The sequence below is a fragment of the Bos indicus genome, chromosome 11 (assembly GCF_029378745.1).
Source record: "Bos indicus isolate NIAB-ARS_2022 breed Sahiwal x Tharparkar chromosome 11, NIAB-ARS_B.indTharparkar_mat_pri_1.0, whole genome shotgun sequence".
NCBI lineage: Eukaryota > Metazoa > Chordata > Mammalia > Artiodactyla > Bovidae > Bos > Bos indicus.
The window spans coordinates 59,520,388-59,544,249 of NC_091770.1; the positions used below are offsets into that span (position 1 = coordinate 59,520,388).

At 37.9% G+C, this 23,862-nt stretch overlaps 1 long non-coding RNA gene across 1 annotated transcript in view; it reads left to right on the forward strand.

Annotated features, from left to right (window-relative positions):
• The window catches only part of LOC109566191 (uncharacterized), an 87,994-nt gene extending 64,875 nt beyond the window's left edge, over positions 1 to 23,119 (forward strand). Inside the window, exon 4 of the long non-coding RNA XR_002181763.2 lies at positions 11,149 to 23,119. This is a non-coding gene — a long non-coding RNA (uncharacterized lncRNA). The remainder of the gene's footprint in view (positions 1 to 11,148) is intronic.
• The last annotated feature ends 743 nt before the right edge of the window (positions 23,120 to 23,862 follow it).

Sequence of the window (23,862 nt, forward strand, 5' to 3'; positions counted from 1 at the left end):
GTCTAGGGGTCCCCAAGGAGAGAGGGGTCTGGAATTCTCAAGGAGAAAGAAAGGACAAACTTTTTTTCTTTCTCCACATTCCTTAGGATTATATAACAATAATGTATCCTGCCTAAGGACAGTCTTTGGATTAAACCTTCTGTTATCTTAAGATGTAAATTATGGGAGTAGACCTGGTCTTTACAAGGATGTATCCTGCCTGAGGACAGTGTTATCTTAAAATGTAAATTATGGGAGTAGGTCTGATGAGGTCTTTACAACCTCCAGACATTCTTTGGATTATATAACTTCATTGTTAACACTAGCAAGCGGGTACTCTTTCTGCCCCCTTCTGATGCCTATGTCAGAAGCTTTCTCTATCTCCTTTATACTTTAATAAAACTTTATTACACAAAAGCTCTGAGCGATCAAGCCTCGTCTCTGGCCCCGGATTGAATTCTTCTCCTCCGGGGGCCAAGAATCCCGATGTCTTCGTGTGATTCAACAACAACCTTTCATGATCCTAACTACAAAATGATTTTTAGGTGAGCTTAATTTATAAACACTCACCCTGTGGTTAAATCTAGTTATGTTTTAATGCTAAACATTTTAAAAGAAATGTAAGGGGTAAATGAAATAATAGAAATGGCTCTAATTACTACTTCTGTAATGCCCACACAAAGTTGTACAGTCTCACAAACTGGATTTTTTTCCCAGTCACAGATAGTCAAGGTCCACTTCTATGTTTCTTGTCTATGTTGCACTTCCATTGTTTGTTACTTGGCACATTTCTATGGGGAAAATGCCAGGGATTTCCTGGTAGCTATTTAACCATCTTTGGCAGAAGGAGATGTGTTCTATAGCCTCACAAGCCCTTGATTGATAGTATCTTCTCTCAGAAATCACAACTCTACTGTCCACAGTAGTACTGTCTCTCCATGTGGTTTTAATTCACAGCCATGACATTAAAAGTGGACTGTTTTTTTTTTAATAACTTACTTTGGCTGAGTCCCGTCCCTGTGCACCTGAAACTACCACAACACTGTTAACTGACTATATCTCAATACAAAATAAAAAGTTTTTAAAAATAAAAAAACATTTTCTTTTAATAACCAGTTGAAGCAGAGTTTTGGCTCATGGCTTAAATTTAGGGAGGAAAATTTTGGCCATACAAGAAATTCAGAGGTTTTAAATTTGAAGTTAACCTAACTAGCACAAAATTATCTTAGACATGAGTACAGTTTATAATAGTTTCACATTGGAACTATAAACATGTCATATTATTTTATTCTGTCATAAAAGTCTTATCTGCTCAGAAAATATCCAGAACAGGCATTTTTAAATTTTTCAACACAAGGAATGGTAGAAAAAATCAGAATTTCATAGACTTTTCTGATATGGATTGATATTTTGTTGTAAATTATTTCTAAATGTTTATGCTTTTCTCATTTTATGAATTCTCAGTAAAAGCTAAGTATTTAATAAAACAAATGGTGACTACCATTATATGACTAAAGAAAATAGCATGGATTTGCACATAAGAAAGTTTCAGAAAAGGGCATTCATTGAACTAACAGCAAAAATTCAGATTCCAAAAATTTTGAAGGCATTGAAAACACTAAAATTTTCTAATAGTGAGCAGTTAGCAAAATTTACAAAAGAGTACATGAATACTGTTAAGTATATTTGTATATCAAAGACTCTTTTGTAGTTTAAATATGTAAAATGTATTGTGATTTAGTTGATTTATTGCTGATGTTATCAATTTGGACATGTTTAATTAAGAGATATTACAAAAATACATAAGTGATATTTTTTGATTTTATTTGAAAACCTAAAAATATACTTGGAGGTGTGCACCTTATACATGTGGGGGGGGGGGTGTTTTATTTTCTCTTTTCTATGGATTTTGTTTCTAGTTCGCCCATTCCTTAGTCTTCTCTATCTTTAACTAGAAATAAAAGTCTTAGATTGTGTCATAAATTATTCTGGGACATCTTATTTGGCCTTTAAAATCATTTTAAAGCTGTGATCATTATGATTTTCCTACCACTTGCTTATTATAATTCTCTTACCATTTTTTTGTGTATACTGCAAAGATGAACATCACATTTGCTAAAATCACATTTATTGAAAATCTGTGTGCCTACAGAAGATAAAAACATTAGAAATGTATGTTATCAGTCTTTCTTATATTGATGCTACAAAACTTGAATTGAGGGGAGCAATAATTATCAAAAGATATGTCACTTCTGTGTGGGTGCAATTTTTCTTGCAAAAGTATTGCTCCAAAATAAAATTCTAAACTATGCAAAAATGTCATATAAAACCTCCTGTATTTCATATTTTATTCCTTTTATTCATTTCTAAAATGAAGATCAGCTATGTGTTTTATTTTTATGATGCTTCAGTTTATCAAGCATAATATAAATCCCAAATGTTTACTAGTCATATTAATATGGACTTTGCAAAGACAAAATATTTAGATGATATATTCCTACAAGGTCATCAGTCATTTTTATGCTACAGTGAAATAATCTTCCCGGTATGTTGCCTGGGAAGTGAACGTTCTTTTAAATCATCATAATTTAGATTTTCTCCTCCCTCCCTTTGGAATGCATTTTATGTGAGTAACAAAAAATAGTAATGATTTGCGTTTTTGTTGAGCACGCAAATCTTATATGTGACACAGGGAAAAAAGAATTCTAATGATTCATCATAATATATTCAGAGAGATATAAATGTCCACCTATTGACTCAGAGAAATCACTGCAAGAGTAAAGATTAGCTTAAAAAAGAAAAACCAGTAAAGAAATCTGATCTGTAATGAAACAAATCACTCAGTATTATCAGTGGGAAGGAAAGGGAAAAGAAGTATTTATTGAGCACTTGTGTGACAGATTCATGATTATCAAAATTATGAAGCCTGTTATGGAGGAAAGACATCCCTGGTGGCTCAGACGGTAAACCGTCTGCCTATAATGCAGGAGACCTGGGTTCGATCCCTGGGTCGGGAAGATCCTCTGGAGAAGGAACCACTCCAGTACTCTTGCCTGGAAAATCCCATGGACGGAGGAGCCTGGCAAGTTGCAGTCCATGGGATCGCAATGAGTCAGACACGACTGAGCGACTTCACTTTCACTTTTTAACTTTCATGGAGGAAAGAAGAAATAAAAATGAATCACTAAAATGACAAAAGTCCTGTAACTGTAGAAATTATACTTTAAGAACCTTACTAATGTTAAAAAATGATAAACACATAAGATCATAGGGTTGGAGAAAGGGAAGTAGAAGTATCAATACACTGATTTTCTGTTCTTTCATAGCAGAAAGTTAATACTGGAAATATTAAAAATGTTGGAATTATTAGACATTTGGGAAACATGGATGAAAGACAAGCTACAATAACTCCAGTTTTTGATGTGCTTCAAAACTCCTCTGCTGATAGAGATGCAGACATAGAGAAGAGACTTGTGGACACAGTGTGGGAAGGAGAGGGTGGAACAAATTGAGAGGGTAGTATTGAAATAATAACATTACCATGTGTAAAGCTGATAGCTAGTGGGAAGTTGCTGTACAACACAGAGAGCTCAAGCCAGTGCTCTGTGACAGGCTAGATGGGCGGGATGGGGTGGGGAGAGGAGGGGAGATTCAAGGCGTCTACTAAGTCTGATTCACATTGTTGTATGGCAGAAACCATCATAATTTCATAAAGTAAATACCTTTCAAATATAAAAGAAAAAACCCTCTGCCTCCATTAGCTTCAGAGGGATTATTTGTAAGGATTTATTAAATTAGAGGTACCAAGGGAATATTTCACGCAAAGATGGGCTCGATAAAGGACAGAAATGGTATGGACCTAACAGAAGCAGAAGATATTAAAAGAGGTGGCGGGGGAAGGCGCCAAGATGGCGGAGGAGTAGGACGGGGAAAACACTTTCTCCCCCACAAATTCATCAAAAGAGCATTTAAACGTCGAGTAAATTCCACAAAACAACTTCTGAATGCCGGCAGAGGACATCAGACACCCAGAAAAGCAGCCCAACTCCTCGAAAGGAGGTAGGAAAAAATATTAAAGACAATAAAAGTGACAAAAGAGGGAGGGACGGAGTTCCGTCCCGGGAAGGGAGTCTTAAAAAGAGAGAAGTTTCCAAACACCAGGAAACCTTCTCACTGCCGAATCCGTGCTGAGCTTTGGAAGCACAGAGGACAACATAACAGGGAGAAAAAATAAATAAACAATTAAAACTCGCAGATTGCGAGCCCTACGGTAACTCCTCCAGCGGAGAAGCAGCGCAGACGCCTGCATCCGCCATTAGCAAGCGGGGGCTGGGCAGGGAGGCGCGGCGCGGGCTGCATCACTGAGAGTAAGAGTCTGGCCTGAATACCCTGAGCGCTATCTGAGCGAAATAATTTGGGCTAGCAAACCAGACTGTGGGATATCTACCATGCGAAAAGCCAGCCCTAACCTAAGACACCGCCAGCCCGCGCACGGAACAAAGGACTAAACAGAGGTAGCCGGCTGCAAACCTTCCCCCTCCGGTGACAGGCAGCCAGAGCCGGAAGGGGGCAATCGCAGCCCCAGAGAGACATTATCTATAAAACTGGCTTCTTTGCTAACTAAAACTTATTGGGGGTCTGGACGGTCAACATCTGCCTGAGAAGGTGCGCCGGTTTTACACCCAGATAACCAAGTGGCGGGGAGGTGATAAGTCGCAGCATTGGCGCTCGCCAAACACCTCATCACCTGAGCTGCTCGGACCTGGGAAGAGCACAAAACGCAGCCCCAACTGAGTCTGCGCCTCTGAGGACTACCTGAGTGCCTGAACCTGAGCGGCTTGGACCTGGGAGGTGCATGCAACCCAGGGCCAGCCTCGGATTGTTCCCGGCAGAACAACCTAGAGCCTGAGCAGTGTGGGCAGGGAGGCTACACGCGCCGTGAGCGGGGGCAGACCCAGTGTGGCTGAGGCACTGCGAGCGCACGCCAGTGTCATTTGTTTGCAGCATCCCTCCCTCCCTCCCCATAGCGCGACTGAACAAAGAGAAGAAATACAGCTCCACCCACCAGAACACCGACACAAGCTTCCCTAACCAGGAAACCTTGACAAGCCACCTCTACATACCCACACACAGCGAGGAAACGCCACAATAAAGAGAACTCCACAAACTGCCAGAATACAGAAAGGACTCCCAAACTCAGCAATTTAAACAAGATGAAGAGACAGAGGAATACCCAGCAGATAAAGGAACAGGATAAATGCCCACCAAACCAAACAAAAGAGGAAGAGATAGGGAATCTACCTGATAAAGAATTCCAAATAATGATAGTGAAATTGATCCAAAATCTTGAAATTAAAATGGAATCACAGATAAATAGCCTGGAGACAAGGATTGAGAAGATGCAAGAAAGGTTTAACAAGGACCTAGAAGAAACAAAAAAGAGTCAATATATAATGAATAATGCAATAAATGAAATTAAAAACACTCTGGAGCCAACAAATAGTAGAATAACAGAGGCAGAAGATAGGATTAGTGAATTAGAAGATAGAATGGTAGAAATAAATGAATCAGAGAGGATAAAAGAAAAACGAATTAAAAGAAATGAGGACAATCTCAGAGACCTCCAGGACAATATTAAATGCTACAACATTCGAATCATAGGGGTTCCAGAAGAAGAAGACAAAAAGAAAGACCATGAGAAAATACTTGAGGAGATAATAGTTGAAAACTTCCCTAAAATGGGGAAGGAAATAATCACCCAAGTCCAAGAAACCCAGAGAGTCCCAAACAGGATAAACCCAAGGAGAAACACCCCAAGACACATATTAATCAAATTAACAAAGATCAAACACAAAGAACAAATATTAAAAGCAGCAAGGGAAAAATAACAAATAACACACAAGGGAATTCCCATAAGGATAACAGCTGATCTTTCAATAGAAACTCTTCAAGCCAGGAGGGAATGGCAAGACATACTTAAAATGATGAAAGAAAATAACCTACAGCCCAGATTATTGTACCCAGCAAGGATCTCATTCAAGTATGAAGGAGAAATCAAAAGCTTTTCAGACAAGCAAAAGCTGAGAGAATTCTGCACCACCAAACCAGCTCTCCAACAAATACTAAAGGATATTCTCTAGACAGGAAACACAAAAATGGTGTATAAACTCGAACCCAAAACAATAAAGTAAATGGCAACGGGATCATACTTATTAGTAATTACCTTAAACGTAAATGGGTTGAATGCCCCAACCAAAAGACAAAGACTGGCTGAATGGATACAAAAACAAGACCCCTACATATGTTGTCTACAAGAGACCCACTTCAAAACAGGGGACACATACAGACTGAAAGTGAAGGGCTGGAAAAAGATTTTCCATGCAAATTGGGACCAAAAGAAAGCAGGAGTCACAATACTCGTATCAGATAAATTAGACTTTAAAACAAAGGCTGTGAAAAGAGACAAAGAAGGTCACTACATAATGATCAAAGTATCAATCCAAGAAGAAGATATAACAATTATAAATATATATCCACCCAACATGGGAGCACCGCAGTATGTAAGACAAATCCTAACAAGTATGAAAGGAGAAATTAACAATAACACAATAATAGTGGGAGAATTTAATACCCCACTCACACTTATGGATAGATCAACTAAACAGAAAATTAACAAGGGAAAAAAAAAAAAAAAACATGTATCTATAAAGCTCACTAAAGCAAAGCACAGTAAAATGAGGTATGGCAATAAAAGGCGTTAAATTTATCAAATTAAAAAAAAAAAAAAAGTGCTGAAAAATTAAAAAAAAAAAAAAAGAACTAATGATGCTTTGTTTCAAAGACTACATGCAGCCTCCTGGATGATGAAAAATATAGGTCGATTTGACAATCAGATATAAAGAGATGGAAAATTTTTTAAGATCCAATAAATTCTCTTTGATCATAAAAAAAAAAAAAAAAAGAGGTGGCAAGAATACACAGAAGAACTGTACAAAAAAGAGCTTCATGACCCAGATAATCACGATGGTGTGATCACTCATCTAGAGCCAGACATCCTGGAATGTGAAGTCAAGGGGGCCCTAGGAAGCATCACTATGAACAAAGTTAGTGGAGGTGATGGAATTCCAGTTGAGCTATTTCAAATCCTGAAAGATGATGCTGTGAAAATGCTGCACTCAATATGCCAGCAGATTTGGAAAACTCAGCAGTGGCCACAGGACTGGAAAAGGTCAGTATGCATGCCAATCCCAAAGAAAGGCAAGGCCAAAGAATGGTCAAACTACCACACAATTGCACTCATCTCACATGCTAGTAAAGTAATGCTCAAAATTCTCCAAGCCAGGCTTTAGCAATACTTGAACCATGATCTTCCTGATGTTCAAGCTGGTTTTAGAAAAGGCAGAGGAACCAGAGATCAAATTGCCAACATCTGCTGGATCATCAAAAAAGCAAGAGAGTTCCAAAAAACATTTATTTCTGCTTTATTGACTATGCCAAAGCCTTTGACTGTGTGGATCACAATAAACTGGAAAATTCTAAAAGAGATGGGAATACCAGACCACCTGACCTGCCTCTTGAGAAACCTATATGCAGGTGAGGAAGCAACAGTTAGAACTGGACATGGAACAACCGACTGGTTCCAAATAGGAAAAGGAGTACATCAAAGCTGTATATTGTCACCCTGCTAATTTAACTTCTATGCAGAGTACATCATGAGAAACACTGGGCTGGAAAAAGCACAGGCTGGAATCAAGATTGCCAGGAGAAATATCAATAATCTCAGATATGCAGATGACACCACCCTTATGGCAGAAAGTGAAGAGAAACTAAAAAGCCTCTTAATGAAAGTGAAAGAGGAGAGTGAAAAAGTTGACTTAAAGCTCAACATTCAGAAAACGAAGATCATGGCATCTGGTCCCATCACTTCATGGCAAATAGATGGGGAAACAGTGGAAACAGTGTCAGACTTTATTTTTGGGGGCTCCAAAATCATGGCAGATGGTGACTGCAGCCATGAAATTAAAAGACGCTTACTCCATGGAAGGAAAGTTATGACCAACCTAGATAGCATATTCAAAAGCAGACACATTACTTTGCCAACAAAGGTCCGTCTAGTCAAGGCTATGGTTTTTCCTGTGGTCATGTATGGATGTGAGAGTTGGATTGTGAAGAAAGCTGAGCGCCAAAGAATTGATGCTTTTGAACTGTGGTGTTGGAGAAGACTCTTGAGAGTCCCTTGGACTGCAAGGAGATCCAACCGGTCCATTCTGAAGGAGATCAGCCCTGGGATTTCTTTGGAGGGAATGATGATAAAGCTGAAACTCCAATACTTTGGCCACCTCATGCAAAGAGTTGACTCATTAGAAAAGACTCTGATGCTTGGAGGGATTGGGAGCAGGAAGAGAAGGGGACAACAGAGGATGAAATGGCTGGATGGCATCACCAACTCAATGGACATGAGTTTGAGGGAACTCCAGGAGTTGGTGCTGGACAGGGAGGCCTGGCGTGCTGTGATTCATGGGGTCACAAAGAGTCGGACACGACTGAGTGACTGAACTGAACTGAAATGATTGCCTCATGAAAAAATTTTGACCTTAAGTTCTGCAATATCTTCCTTTTTTAATTCAGATTTATTTTATCTTTTTATAATCATGCAAAATTTACATATTAAAATATATTATTAATATATATCATTAAATACTGGCAAATATTTTATGACTACTATCTGTCCATTGATAGAAATATTTGGACTGATGCTGAACAATTGTTAATAGTTCCTGTTTATGACCCTTATTTTACCTTCTTCATGTTTTTGACTATCAATTGTATTATCATTATTATATTATCTTATTGATAATCTTATTGCATATCATACTGAAAAACAGTAAAAGGTTAGATAAGTTTTAATTAAATTTAAGTTAGCTCTTACTGGGCTCAAACTCCTAAAATTTCAAGCAAAATTCAATCTCTCATTTATCATAAAAGTATCTGCAGGTTGAGGGAGAAACAAAACAGTTTGCAATTGTAATCATTCTAATAAAGACAAAATACAAATTAATAAACCAGGGAAATTCCCAAATATACAGGAAACAACTTTAAATAACAAATATAATTGTAAGATCTAGAAAATTACTTTGATGCAAGTAATTTTCTCCTTTTTCTTCAAAAAGTGTATGTACCAGGAACATATTTTAATTCCATTTTTCTTCCTTTTTGGTTTTTTTTTGGTATCAGAAAAAAAAATCTAATGTTTGCTAAAGTACTTTCATGCTTCATTGTGGCAATAAAAAGGTAATATTCAGGAAACATATATATATTTTTTTATTCTCACCTATTTAACCACGAGAATTTCATTGACCTCAGAGTTTGATATATGTTTTATTCCATGGTTACTATTGGGAGCAAAATATAACATGTAATATTAGAATGACATTTTTTGTATGTTTTCAATATGCCTAGCTAGATATAATGATGCAATCTCTGCAAATTCTTCAGAAGCTGCTTCCAATGCCTTAGTAGAAGAAACGATTGCTATGAATAGTCAGCTGAATGTATAAAAGGACTTTGAACTTTGGGAGAGGAGTTTTTTGTTGAGCTCCTCTCTGCCGCTTCAACTTGATGTTATTCTGTGCATTTTTCAGACCATTAGAAATTTTCAGTATATTGTGCTGAAAGTAAATTTCAAAAGCCTCTAATGGAGATCACAGGAGACGATTCTTGGAAGTGTAGTCTAAGAATCATAAGAGTCTGGGAAAATCATTAAAAACTACTGATAGCTAGATGAGAAAACATTCCAGCCCCTACAACAAACTAAAGGGAAGTGTAGGAAGAAGTATAAAACTAAACAGACACTAAAGCTCTTTTTCCTAAAAACATGAAAAAAAATTTTTTTAACTACATTAGGATATAATCAGAAAATCTAAGCAAAGAAAAAGAATTTTTAGAGCTATGGTAAGTTCAGTTCAGTTCAGTCACTCAGTCGTGACCAACTCTTTGCGACCCCATGAATCGCAGCACGCCAGGCGTCCCTATCCATCACCAACTCCCGGAGTTCACTCAGAATCACGTCCATCGAGTCAGTGATGCCATCCAGCCATCTCATCCTCTGTCATCGCCTTCTCCTCCTGCCCCCAATCCCTCCCAGCATCAGAGTCTTTTCCAATGAGTCAACTCTTCGCATGAGGTGGCCAAAGTACTGGAGTTTCAGCTTTAGCATCAATCCTTTCAAAGAACACCCAGGACTGATATCCTTCAGAATGGACTGGTTGGATCTCCTTGCAGTCCAAGGGACTCCCAAGAGTCTTCTCCAACACCACAGTTCAAAAGCATCAATTCTTTGGTGCTCAGCCTTCTTCACAATCCAACTCTCACATCCATACATGACCACTGGAAAAACCATAGCCTTGACTAATTGGACCTTTGTTGGCACAGTAATGTCTCTGCTTTTCAATATGCTATCTAGGTTGGTCATAACTTTCCTTCCAAAGAGTAAGCGTGTTTTAATTTCATGGCTGCAGTCACCATCTGCCATGATTTTGGAGCCCAAAAAAATAAAGTCTGACACTGTTTCCACTGTTTCCCCATCTATTTGCCATGAAGTGATGGGACCAGATGCCATGATCTTCGTTTTCTGAATGTTGAGCTTTAAGCCAACTTTGTCACTCTCCTCTTTCACCTTCATCAAGAGGCTTTTGAGTTCTTCTTCACTTTCTGCCATAAGGGTGGTGTCATCTGCATATCTGAGGTTATTGATATTTCTCCCGGCATAGTAAAGTGTACTATATTTATATTCAACAAATGTGTGAAACACTTTCTACCTACATTCCTTAATTTAATTTAATACATTTTTTTGTGCTGCCAAATTGGAAAAACTTCAACTGAAGAGTACTGACTGAAAGGATGACATCTTCAGGGTAGATTAACAAAGGATTATCCAGAGGCAACTTGGAAATTAGATTCTGGGTGCATATTTCTGCAAGGGAGCTAGAGGGACAGCAGAATATTTATGTACCTCTCTGTTCATCCTCATAACCATGTCCTCACACCCCTACTGTCTGCTCTTTCTGAGACATAATTGTTCTCCTCTCTTCTGCTTTCTGTTTTTAAGTATTTAATTAGAATATATTATTATCTTGTTTTTGTTTGTTTGTTTGTTTTTTGTCCCAATAGTGCTTGATCTTTAAACCTTTGGCATCCAGAAGGACTGGTTAAGAGACGTCTATAAGTGATACCCAGAAAGTTGTGGCATGGAAAAGATAGAGTGTATTGTTGAACAAGTGGCCAAAGATATGGTCAACTAGCGGACAATAGGACCAGAAAATGAATAGAAAGGTGATAAATATCTGTGCTCCACCCTAAGCCTCATGCTCTAGGTACGTTTTTTGAATGAGTAAGATTTAAAATGATCACAAGAATTCAACACCTGTCTACCCCTCTGTATTCTACCCCTCTGTAGAATAGCGAGTATCCTTTTCCTAATTTGTAAAATGAGTGTAGGGCGTCAAAGGAACTAAGTTTTCTATCAAGGTTTTCAGCTCTATGCACTTTGATGACTGAATATTAACCTATCCTTGGTTTATTTTGACTAAAAACATTGTAAGCTCTTTGAAGACGAATATGATGTATTGTGCATTTCGTTTTCGTCACAACACTTTTAGTATAAGGAACAATGTGGTGGATTCTCAAAAATAACTCTGAAATGATCATTTAGCTAAATTATCAAACTTGAAAGATCCACACATAGAAAGCAAAACTTTGAATGTTATTTTTGTGTTGTTTTATTTTAAAAATCCCTCTATAGTAATCTGAAAAAAAACAAGGAAAAAAAAAAAAGCTGCACTTGATCAAGAATGGAAGGAAATCAATTTAAATTAGATTAAAAATAAGGACTGAATTCTATATGTGTTGGTAGTGACCAACAGCTTCTGATAATGAAAATATTAATTGAATCATATGTACATTTTACTATACACATTAAACTGAGAAAATCATCAAATTAAATTTTAAGAATTCTTAATAAAACTATCAGTACACTTAAATATACTTTTATACTTTCCCCAACTTAAAATAGGGATCACAAAGTAATGACATATTTTAACTAAATTCGAATGCAAAAAAAAGGGCAGGAAATAGAATTTATCATCAAAAATCAACTGGCAAGAGTTAAATGAACACCAGCAGCTATCTCATACTGGGGAGTAGTAAACAAGGCTGGATAAAGAATGAATCATGTCAGGTTAATCTAATTTCCTTATATCTCAAAATGACTTAGGAGATCAAGGAGGAGCGATAGATTAAATATATCCTGATGTTAACAAGGTTTTCAGTGCTGTTCCATTTAACACCATCAATCATTACCAAACAAGGAAAAATGTGGTGGAGTCTCGCATTTATTAGGAGGGTTGGCAGAAATTTGGAAAATCTTTGACATAATGTCAATAACAAGGTTAGGAGATGTCTACCCTATTCTGCGGTTGTCTAACATGAAGCAGCTGTTACTTATATAAATCAGTTGTTTTCAGTAGATCATATTTTTTAATATTGATAACAGACTCCAAGACATTTTTTTTTCAGTATAGGCTTACAAATATAAGAAAAATGGAGAATTTTTCTATAACTTCCTCAGCTATTAAAATAAAAATACTGATAGGGATTAGTCAAAGTGCTGCTGTAACAAATAAACCATGTAGAATGCTTATCACAGTGCTTGGCATATAACATTACTTCATTCAAAAATGGTTCCTTTGACAATTAATTTTATTTCCATGAGTGTATAATATGAAGATTTTGACATGTAATTTTGTTTCTAGATATAGCATAGCATGTGCAGATTCAGTCACACAATCATGTCCAATGATTTGTGACCCCATGGACTCTAGCCACCTGGCTCCTCTGTCCATGGAATTTTCCAAACAAGAATAATCCCTTCCCAAGCCAGGGATTGAACCCATGCCTCTTATGTCTCTTGCAGCATGGCATACTTATCACACATTATTCATTGACCATCTGATGTGAGATGGTTTGATTTTATATGGTCTGGCAAACTCAGAGAGTAGGAAAAACTCAGTACAAATACATTACAAATAAGAGCTCTGATTAAATGTATAAATTTACAATAAATTATTTTTGGCAACTCTTTCTGTGCCTGCCTGTTTGTCTATCCACATCTACTCTTTTTCCTGCTAATAAACATTTTTCTCATTTCACTACTTTCTGTCTCTATGTGGAAATGTATTTCTACAAAGCTGATGGACCAGGACCTTGTCACTGGCCACTGGTACCTGGTGGTCAAGTGGTTAGGATTCAGTGCTCTCACTGCCACAACCTGACTTAAATCACTAGCTGGGAACTGAAATCCTGCTTTCAGCCTCGGAGGCCACCCAAGATCAAATACAGTGCCAAAATGCATAAATTCAAGATTGGTTCAAGATGCAAGAGCAGAAGGACATGCACTCATCTCTTCTGACAGCACCAAAATCACAAGTAACTGCTGAACAACCACTGACAGGAAGACACTAGAACTACCTAAAAAGATACTCTGCATCCAAAAACAAAGAAGAAGCCACAATGAGATGGCAGAAGGGGTACAATAATGATAAAATTCAATCCCGTAACCACCAAGTGGGGAACATGAAAACTGGAGAACCACATAAGTTTTCCCACTAAAGTGAAAGTTCTTAGCCTCATATCAGGCTTCCCATCCTGAGGATATGAAAAGGGGAGTAAGAATCCCCAGAGAATCTGACTTCAAAAGCCAGCAGAATGTGATTATGGGACTTCCAGAAAATTGGTGAAAAGAGAGACTCCACACTTGGACACACAAAACGTCTGCGTGCACCAGGACCAAAGGGAAAAGAGCAGTGACCCCAAGGAAGACAGAGTCAAACATACTTCCTAGTATTGGAGGGTCTTCTACAGAAGAAAGGGGTGACTGTGGCTCATGCAGGGACAAGGGCACTGGTAGCAGCAGTTCTGGGTAGTACTCACTGGTATGAGCCCTCATGAAGCCGACCCTTATTCCCACCATAAGGCCTGTAGACTCCAGTGACAGGTCAGTTCAGTTCAGTCACTCAGGTGTGTCTGACACTTTTCGACCCCATGAATCACAGCAGGCCAGGCCTCCCTGTCCATCACCAACTACCGAACTTTACTCAAACTGATATCCATCAGGTCGGTGATGCCATCCAGCCATCTCATCCTCTGTCGTCCCCTTCTCCTCCTGCACCCAATCCCTCTGAGCATCAGGGTCTTTACCAATGGGTCAACTCTTCCCATAAGGTGGCCAAAGTATTGGAGTTTTGGCTTCAGCCTGAATCCTTCCAATGAACACCCAGGACTTTAGAAAGAATTGGTTGGATCTCTGTGCAGTCCAAGGGACTCTCAAGAGTCTTCTCCAACACCACAGTTCAAAACCATCAATTCTTCGGCGCTCAGCTTTCTTCACAGGCCAACTCTCACATCCATACATGACCACTGGAAAAGCCATAGCCTTGACTAGACGGACCTTTGTTGGCAAAGTAATGTCTCTGCTTTTGAATATGCTGTCTAGGTTGGTCATAACTTTCCTTCCAAGGAGTAAGCATCTTTTAATTTCATGGCTGCAGTCACCATCTTCAGTGATTTTGGAGCCCAGAAAAATAAAGTCTGACACTGTTTCCACTGTTTCCCCATCTATTTCCCATGAAGTGGTGGGACTGGATGCCATGATCTTTGTTTTCTGAATGTTGAGCTTTAAGCCAAATTTTCACTCTCCACTTTCACTTTCATCAAGAGGCTTTTGAGTTCCTCTTCACTTTCTGCCATAAGGGTGGTGTCATCTGCATATCTGAGGTTATTGATATTTCTCCCGGCAATCTTGATTCCAGCTTGTGTTTCTTCCAGTCCAGTGTTTCTCATGATGTACTCTGCATAGAAGTTAAATAAACAGGGTGACAATATACAGCCTTGACGAACTCCTTTTCCTATTTGGAACCAGTCTGTTGTTCCATGTCCAGTCCTAACTGTTGCTTCCTGACCTGCATATAGGTTTCTCAAGAGGCAGATCAGGCAGATCTGGTATTCCCATCTCTTGAAGAATTTTCCACAGTTTATTGTGATCCACACAGTCAAAGGCTTTGGCATAGTCATAAAGCAGAAATAGATGTTTTTCTGGAACTTTCTTGCTTTTTCTATGATCCAGCGGATGTTGGCAATTTGATCTCTGGTTCCTCTGCCTTTTCTAAAACCAGCTTGAACATCTGGAAGTTCACGATTCACGTATTGCTGAAGCCTGGCTTGGAGAATTTTGAGCATTACTTTACTAGCATGTGAGAAGAGTGCAATTGTGCGGTAGTTTGAGCATTCTTTGGCATTGCCTTTCTTTGGGATTGAAATGAAAACTGACTTTTTCCAGTCCTGTGGCCACTGCTGAGTTTTCCAAATTTGCTGGCATATTGAGTGCACCACTTTCACAGCATCATCTTTCAGGATTCGGAATAGCTCAACTGGAATTCCATCACCTCCACTAGCTTTGTTTGTAGTGATGCTTTCTAAGGCCCACTTAACTTCACATTCCGGGATGTCTGGCTCTAGGTGAGTGATCACACCATCGTGATTATCTGGGTCATGAAGATCTTTTTTGTACAGTTCTTCTGTGTATTCTTTCCATCTCTTCTTAATATCTTCTGCTTCTGTTAAGTCCATACCATCTCTGTCCTTTATCGAGCCCATCTTTGCATGAAATGTTCCCTTGGTATCTCTAATTTTCTTGAAGAGATCTCTAGTCTTTCCCATTCTGTTGTTTTCTTCTATTTGTTTGCATTCATCGCTGAGGAAGGCTTTTTTATCTCTCCTTGCTATTCTTTGGATCTCTGCATTCCCATGCTTATATCTTTTCTTTTCTCATTTGCTTTTGGCTTCTATTCTCTTCACAACTATTTGTAAGGCCTCCCCAGACAGCCATTTTGCTTTTTTGCATTTCTTTTCTATGAGAATGGTCTTGATCCCTGTCTCCTGTACAATGTCACAAACCTCATTCCATAGTTCATCAGGCACTCTATCTATCAGATCTAGGCCCTTAAATTTGTTTCTCACTTCCACTGTATAATCATAAGGGATTTGATTTAGGTCATACCTGAATGGTCTAGTGGTTTTCCCCACTTTTTTCAATTTCAGTCTGAATTTCACAATAAGGAGTTCATGGTCTGAGCCACAGTCAGCTCCTGGTCTTGTTTTTGCTGACTGTATAGAGCTTCTCCATCTTTGGCTGCAAAGAATATAATCAATCTGATTTTGGTGTTGACCATCTGCTGATGTCCATGTGTAGAGTCTTCTCTTGTGTTGTTGGAAGAGGGTGTTTGTTATGACCAGTGCATTTTCTTGGCAAAACTCTATTAGTCTTTGCCCCGCTTCATTCTGTACTCCAAGGCCAAATTTGCCTGTTACTCCAGTTGTTTCTTGACTTCCTACTTTTGCATTCCAGTTCCCTATAATGAAAAGGACATCTCTTTTGGGTGTTAGTTCTAAAAGGTCTTGTAGGTCTTCATAGAACCATTCAACTTCAGCTTCTTCAGTGTTACTGGTTGGGGCACAGGCTTGGATTACTGTGATATTGAGTGGTTTGCCTTGGAAACGAACAGAGATCATTCTGTCGTTTTTGAGATTGCATCCAAGTACTGCATTTTGGACTCTTTTGTTGACCATGATGGCTACTCCATTTCTTCTAAGGGATTCCTGCCCACAGTAATAGATATAATGGTCATCTGAGTTAAATTCACCCATTCCAGTCCATTTTAGTTTGGTGATTCCTAGAATGTTGATGTTCACTCTTGCCATCTCCTGTTTGACCACTTCCAATTTGCCTTGATTCATGGACCTGACATTCCAGGTTCCTATGCAATATTGCTCTTTACAGCATCAGACCTTGCTTCTATCACCAGTCACATCCACAACTGGGTGTTGTTTTGCTTTGGCTCCATCCCTTCGTTCTTTCTGGAGTTATTTATCCGCTGATCTCCAGTAGCATATTGGGCACTTCCGTCCAAGGAGCAACGGCTGCATGGGCACAGGAGGGCCAAGAGGAGCTACTCCACATTCAGGGTCAGGAGGGGTGACCTCGTCCAAGGTAAGGAGCAGAGGCTGTGCTTTGCTGGAACAGCTGTGAAGAGATACCTGACGTCCAAGGTAAGAGAAACCCAAGTAAGACAGTAGGTGTTGCAAGAGGGTATCAGAGGGCAGACACACTGAAACCATAATCACAGAAAACTAGCCAATGTAATCACATGGACCACAGCCTTGTCTAACTCAATTAAACTAAGCCATGCCATGCGGGGCCATTCAAGACGGATGGGTCATGGTGGAGAGGTCTGACAGAATGTGGTCCACTGGAGAAGGGAATGGCAAATCACTTCAGGATTCTTGCCTTGAGAACCCCATGAACAGTATGAAAAGTGACAGGTCACTTGGGGCTAAACAACTAACAGGGAGGGAACACAGACCTGTTAGTTGTTTAGCCTGAGGTGACCCATTAGCAGAAAAGTAGATTAAAGTTTTACTGAACATGCTTCTGCCCACCAGAGCAAGACTCAGCTCTGCTCACCAAAAATCCCTTTAGGAAGCTTGCACAATCCTCTTAGATAACCTCATCCACTAGAGGGCAGACAGTATAAACAAGAAGAATTGCAACCCTTGCAGCCTGAAGAATGAAAGTCACAATCACAGTGTGTTAGGTAAAATGAAAAGGCAGAGGATTAAGTCTGAGATGAAAGAACAGCATAAAATCCCAGAAAAACAATTAAATGAAGTGGATATAGACAACCATCCAGAAAAACATTTGAGAGTAATAACAGTGAAGATGATCCAGGATCTAAGAAAAAGAATGGAGGAAAGGATCTAGAGAACATAAGAAATATTTAATAAAGACCTAGAAGAACTAAAGAACAAACAAATAGAGATGAAAAACTCAAATGAAAATATACACTGAAAGAATTAATAGCAGAATAACTGAAGAAAAAGAACAAATAAATAGCCTAAGATGCAGAATGGTGGAAACACTACTAAGGAATAGAACAAAGAAAAATGAATGAAAAGTAATGAAGACAGAATAAGAGAACTCTGGGCAACATTGCATATACTGACATTTACAATTTAGGAATCCTGGAAGAGGAAGAGAGAGAGAAAGGACCCAAGGAAATACTTGCAGAGATAATAGCTAAAAATTTCCCTAACATGGTAAGGAAATATTCAACAGAAAGAGCAGAGGGTCCAAGGCAAAATAAACTGAACCATAAACAATCTAAGAAATATAACAGTCCAACTGATGAAAATTAAAAAGAAAAGAAACTATATTAAAAGCAGCAAGTGAAACATGACAAATAGCATACTCCCATAAGGTTATCTGCTGATTTCTCAACAGAAACTCTGCACACACAAAGGGAATGGCATAATATATTTAAAGTGATGAAAAGGAGGTCCCTACATACAAAAATAGTCTACCAAGAAAGGCTGTCATTTAGATTTGATGGAGAAATAAAAAGCTTTACATACAAACAAAAGCCAAGAGAACCCAGCAACATCAGGCCAGCTCTGTGACAAATCCTAAAGGAGCTCCTCCAGGGAGGAAAGAGAATAGCAACATAAAAATAAAACCTTATACATATATAGAATGCTATATCAAAACCACATTAGAACAGCAAATCCAAATACTACAGTAAATACACACACACAAAGAAAAGCAACCAAAACCCAAAACTAAAGATGATCATAAAAACACATGCAAAACCAATACAATATTGTAAAGTTAAAAAATAAAATAAAATATCAAAAAAATAAGAAACACAATAGAAGAGAACAAAAGAGAAAAAGAAGAAAAAAGACTTACAAAAACAAACCCAAAACAATTATGAAAACAGCAAATAGATACCTTAAATATAAATAGATTAAATGCACTAACCAAAAGACATAGACTGCCTAAATGGTTACAAAAATAAGACCCATATATATTCTGTCTATAAGAGAGAGACCTCAGATCTAGGGAAACATACAAAATGAAAGTAAGGGGATGGAAGAAACTATTCCATGTAAATGGAAATCAGAAGAGCAGCAATATTACTGCTGGAACAGTAATGTTCATATCAGAAAAAAAAAAAAAAAGACTTTAAAGGCTATTGTAAGAGACAAAAAGGAAAATATGTAATGATCAAGAGATTAAGAAGAAAATATAACAATTATAAATAGATGTGCACTGAACATAGGAACACCTAAATACATAAAGAAAATGCTAGAGCCATACAAGGAAACATCAACAATAGCAATAAAATAATGGAGGTACTTTAATATCTCACTTTCATCAATAGATCATCAAGACAGAAAATCAACAAGAAAATTCAGGACTTAAATGCACACATTAGACCAGATGGATTTTATTGATATTTATAGAGCATTCCACCTAGAAGCAGCAGAATGCACATTCTTCTCAAGTGCATATGTAACATTATCCAGGATTGATCACATATTAGGCCACAAGGCAAGCCTTGGTAAATTTAGGGAAATGGAAATAATATCAAGCAACTTATCCAATCACACCACTATGAGATTAGAAACAGATTACAAAACAACTATTCTAAACAACACAAATACATGGAGGCAGAGCCATATTCTACTAAACAACAAAAGGACCACTAAAGAAATCAAAGAGGGTATCAAAGAGGGTATGAAAAACAACCTAGACACAAAGCAAATGAAAATACAAGGTTCAAAACCTATGGGATGCAGCAAAAGAAGTTCCTTGAAGAAAGTTTATAGCAATACAATATTACTTCAGGAAACAATAAAATCTCAAATAAACAAACTAACATGTATCTAAAGCAATTAGCAAAAGAATAACAAGAAAACCTAAAGTTGCCATAAGGAAAGAAAGCATGATATAAAAGCAGATATAAATGAAATACAGGAAAGAAAGCAATAGCAAAGATCAATAAATTAAAAACTAGTTCTTCAAAAGATTTAAAAATTGATAAATGTCAGACAGACTCATGAAGAAAAAAGAGAAATAACTCAAATCAATGCAGTCAAATTATAGGGGTCCCAAAAGAAAAAGAGAAAAAGAAAGGGTATGAAAAAAGGAAAGATATACCCATATGAATGCAGAGTTCCAAAGAATAACAAGGAGAGATAAGAAAGCCTTCCTAAGAGATCAATGCAAAGAAATAGAGGAAAACAATAGAATGGGAAAGACTAGAGATCTCTTCAAGAAAATTAGAGATACCGAGAGAACATTGCATGCAAAGATGGGTACAATGAAGGACAGAAACAGCATGGACCTAACAGAAGCAGAAGATATTAAGAAGAGGGGACAGGAATACACAGAACTACACAAAAAAGATATTAATGACTCAGATAACCAAGATGGTGTGATCACTCACCTAGAGCCAGACATCCTAGAGTGTGAAGTCAAGAGGGCCTTAGGAAGCATCACTACAAGCAAAGCTAGTGGAGGTGATGGAATTCCAGTTGAGCTATTTCAAATCCTAAAAGATGATGCTGTGAAAGTGCTGCACTCAATATGCCAGCAAATTTGGAATATTCAACAGTGGCCACAGGACAGGAAAAGGTGAATTTTCATTCCAATCCCAAGGAAAGGCAATGCCAAAGAATATCCAAACTACTGCACAATTGCATTCATTTCACATGCTAGCAAGTTCATGCTCAAAATCCTTCAAGCTAGGCTTCAACGGGATATAAACCAAGAACTTCCAGATGTTCAAGCTGGTTTTAGAAAAGGCAGAGGAACCAGAGATCAAATTGCCAACATCCTTTGGATCATAGAAAAAGCAAAAGAATTTCAGAAAAAAAAAAATCTACTTCTGCTTCATTGATTATGTTAAAGCCTTTGACTGTGTGGATCACAACAAACTGTGGAAAATTCTTCAAGAGATGTTACTACCACACCACCTTACCTGTCTCCTGAGAAACCTGTATGCAGGACAAGAAGCAACAGTTAGCTGGTTCCAAGTTGGGAACAGAGTACTTCAAGGCTGTATATTGTCACCCTGTTTATTTAACTTCTATGCAGAGTACATCATTTGAAATGCCGGACTGGATGAAGCACAAGCTGGAATCAAGATTGCAAGGAGAAATATCAATAACTTCAGATATGTAGACGGTACCACTATAATGGCAAGAAGCAAAAAGAAACTAAAGCTATTCTTGATAAGGGTGAAAGAGGAGAGTGAAAAAGCTGGCTTAAAACTCAACACTCAGAAAACAAAGATCATGGCATCCGGTTCCATTACTTCATGGCAAATAGATGGGGAAAAAATGGAAGCTTTTTATTTTCTTTTCTTGGGCTCCAAACTCACGGCAGACAGTGACTGCAGCCATGAAATTAAAAGACACTGGTTCTTTGGAAGAAAAGATATGACAAACATAGACAGTACATTAAAAAACAGAGACATCACTTTGTCAACAAAGGTCCATCTAGTCAAAGCTATGGTTTTTCCAGTAGTCATATACAGATGTGAGAGTTGGACCATAAAGAAGGCTGAGTGCCTAAGAAAGCCACAGCTTTCAAACTGTGTTGCTGGAGAAGATTCTTGAGAATCCCTTGGACAGCAAGGAGATCAAACCAGTCAATCCTAAGGGAAATCAGCCCTGAATACTCATTGTAAAGACTTATACCAAAGATGAAGCTCCAGTAATTTGGCCACCTGATGTGAAGACCCGATTCATTGGATAAGATCTTGATGCTGGGAAAGACTGAGGACAGGAGAAGAAGGAGGGCAACAGAGGATGAGGCGGTTGGATGGCATCACTGACTCAATAGACATGACTTTTAATAAACCCTGGAAGATGGTGAAAGACAAGGAAGCCTGACATGCTGCAGTCCCTGTGGTTGCAAAGAGTCAGACACAACTGAATGACAGACCACAAATGCATATATATGGAATCTAGTGACTAAAGCGATTTGGCACACAAGTATGCATTGAATCTAGAATGATGGTACTGGTGAGCCCATTTTCCTGGGCAGCAATGGAGATGCAAACCTAGAGAACAGACTTGTGGACATAGTTGGGAGAGAAAGGGTGGGGCAAACTAGGAGAGTAGCATTGGAACTTATGCTTTTCTGTATGTAAGATTGATGGCCAGTGGGTAGTTGCTGTATGAGGCAGGGTGCTCAAACTCGGTGCTCTGTAACAACCTAGCGCGATGGTATTGTGTAGGAAATGGGAGGGAGTTTCAAAGCGGGCAGGGGGTGACTGATTCATGTTGATGTATGGAAGAACACAACACAATATTGTAAAGCAATTATCCTCCAATTAAAAAATTAAATAATTCTACAAACAATAAATGCTGGAGAGGGTATGGAGAGAAGAGAACTTTCCTACAGCGTTGGTGGGAATGTAAATTGGTATAGCCACTATAGAGAACAATACAAAGGTTCCTTAAAAAATAAAAAGAGTTACCATATGACCCTGCAATCCCACTCCTGGGTATATGTCAGAGAAAATCTTAATTCAAAAAGATACTCACAGTCCAATTTTTATTGTAGTTCTATTTACAATAGCCAGGATATGGATACAACCTAAATGTCCATCAATAGAAGAATAGACAAAGAAGATATGATACATATATACAATGGAATATTAACTGTAACAGAGAAAAAAATAATGCCATTTGCAGCAACATGGATGGACCTAGAGATTGTCATACTGAGTAAAATCAGACAGAGAAAGAGAAATATCATATGATATCCCCTATATGTGAAAACTATAAAGAAATGATACAATTCAACTTATTTATAAAACAGAAACAGAGTCATAGACTTAAAGAATGAAATTTTGGTTATGGTGGGAGGAGGTAGGGGAGAAGGGATAGTTAGGGAATCTGAGATCCATACATATACATTGCTGTATTTAAAATGGATAATCAAAAAAGACCTACTCTATACTTCAGGGAACTCTACTCAATGCTATGTGGCAGACTGGATGGGAGATTGCCACACGAGTGAATGAATGTTTATGTATGGCTGAGACTCTCTGCCATGCACCTGAAGCTATCACAACATGGTTAACTGACTCTGCTGCTGCTGCTAAATCGCTTCAGTCATATCCAACTCTGTGTGACCCCATAGACGGCAGCCAACCAGGCTCCCCCGTCCCTGGGATTCTCCAGGCAAGAACACTGGAGTGGGCTGCCATTTCCTTCTCCAATGCATGAAAGTGAAAAGTGAAAGTGAAGTCGCTATAGTGCAATACAAAATTAAATTGTTTACAATTTTTTTTTAAATTAAGGATATTTGGACCCCTGAGTAAAATTAAAATGGAGTAACAATCAATTAAAATTACAGTTTTAAATACAATTACTAAGAAAATTATGTATAACTATCGGATCTCATTTTTGAGAATGTGTAACAAATCTCTCAACTATCAGGAATTTTCCAGAAGTTTGTATTTTCAGATATACACAGACTCTGTCAAAATATAGTTTTAAAAATTTAAAGTAACCTGATTATTTACTTTCATTAAAAAATCTGTAACAAAGTTTTTCTTATTACCTATTTTAAATTAGTTCACATGCAAGGAATTTTTATTTCTGCTTAAGACTAGCTTCAACTCTAATATCTCTTGTAGATCTATAATATAAATGCCATTATTCATGAAAGTAGGATTATTTAATACAGACTTCTTTTATAGACACAATGTTTATTTTATTTTCTTTTGATATGTATTCAAGTAAAAACAGCTATAAGCTTAGATATGTACATATATTTGGTAAAACAGAATATGCAAAATTACTGTCTAAATTTTTTGCAATGATAAGTATTGTTTTGATATTCAAGAAAAAAGCAAGAGAAGACTTTTCTGAAAACATAAGAAGGCATCACTAAAGTATAATTTACTATGGTTG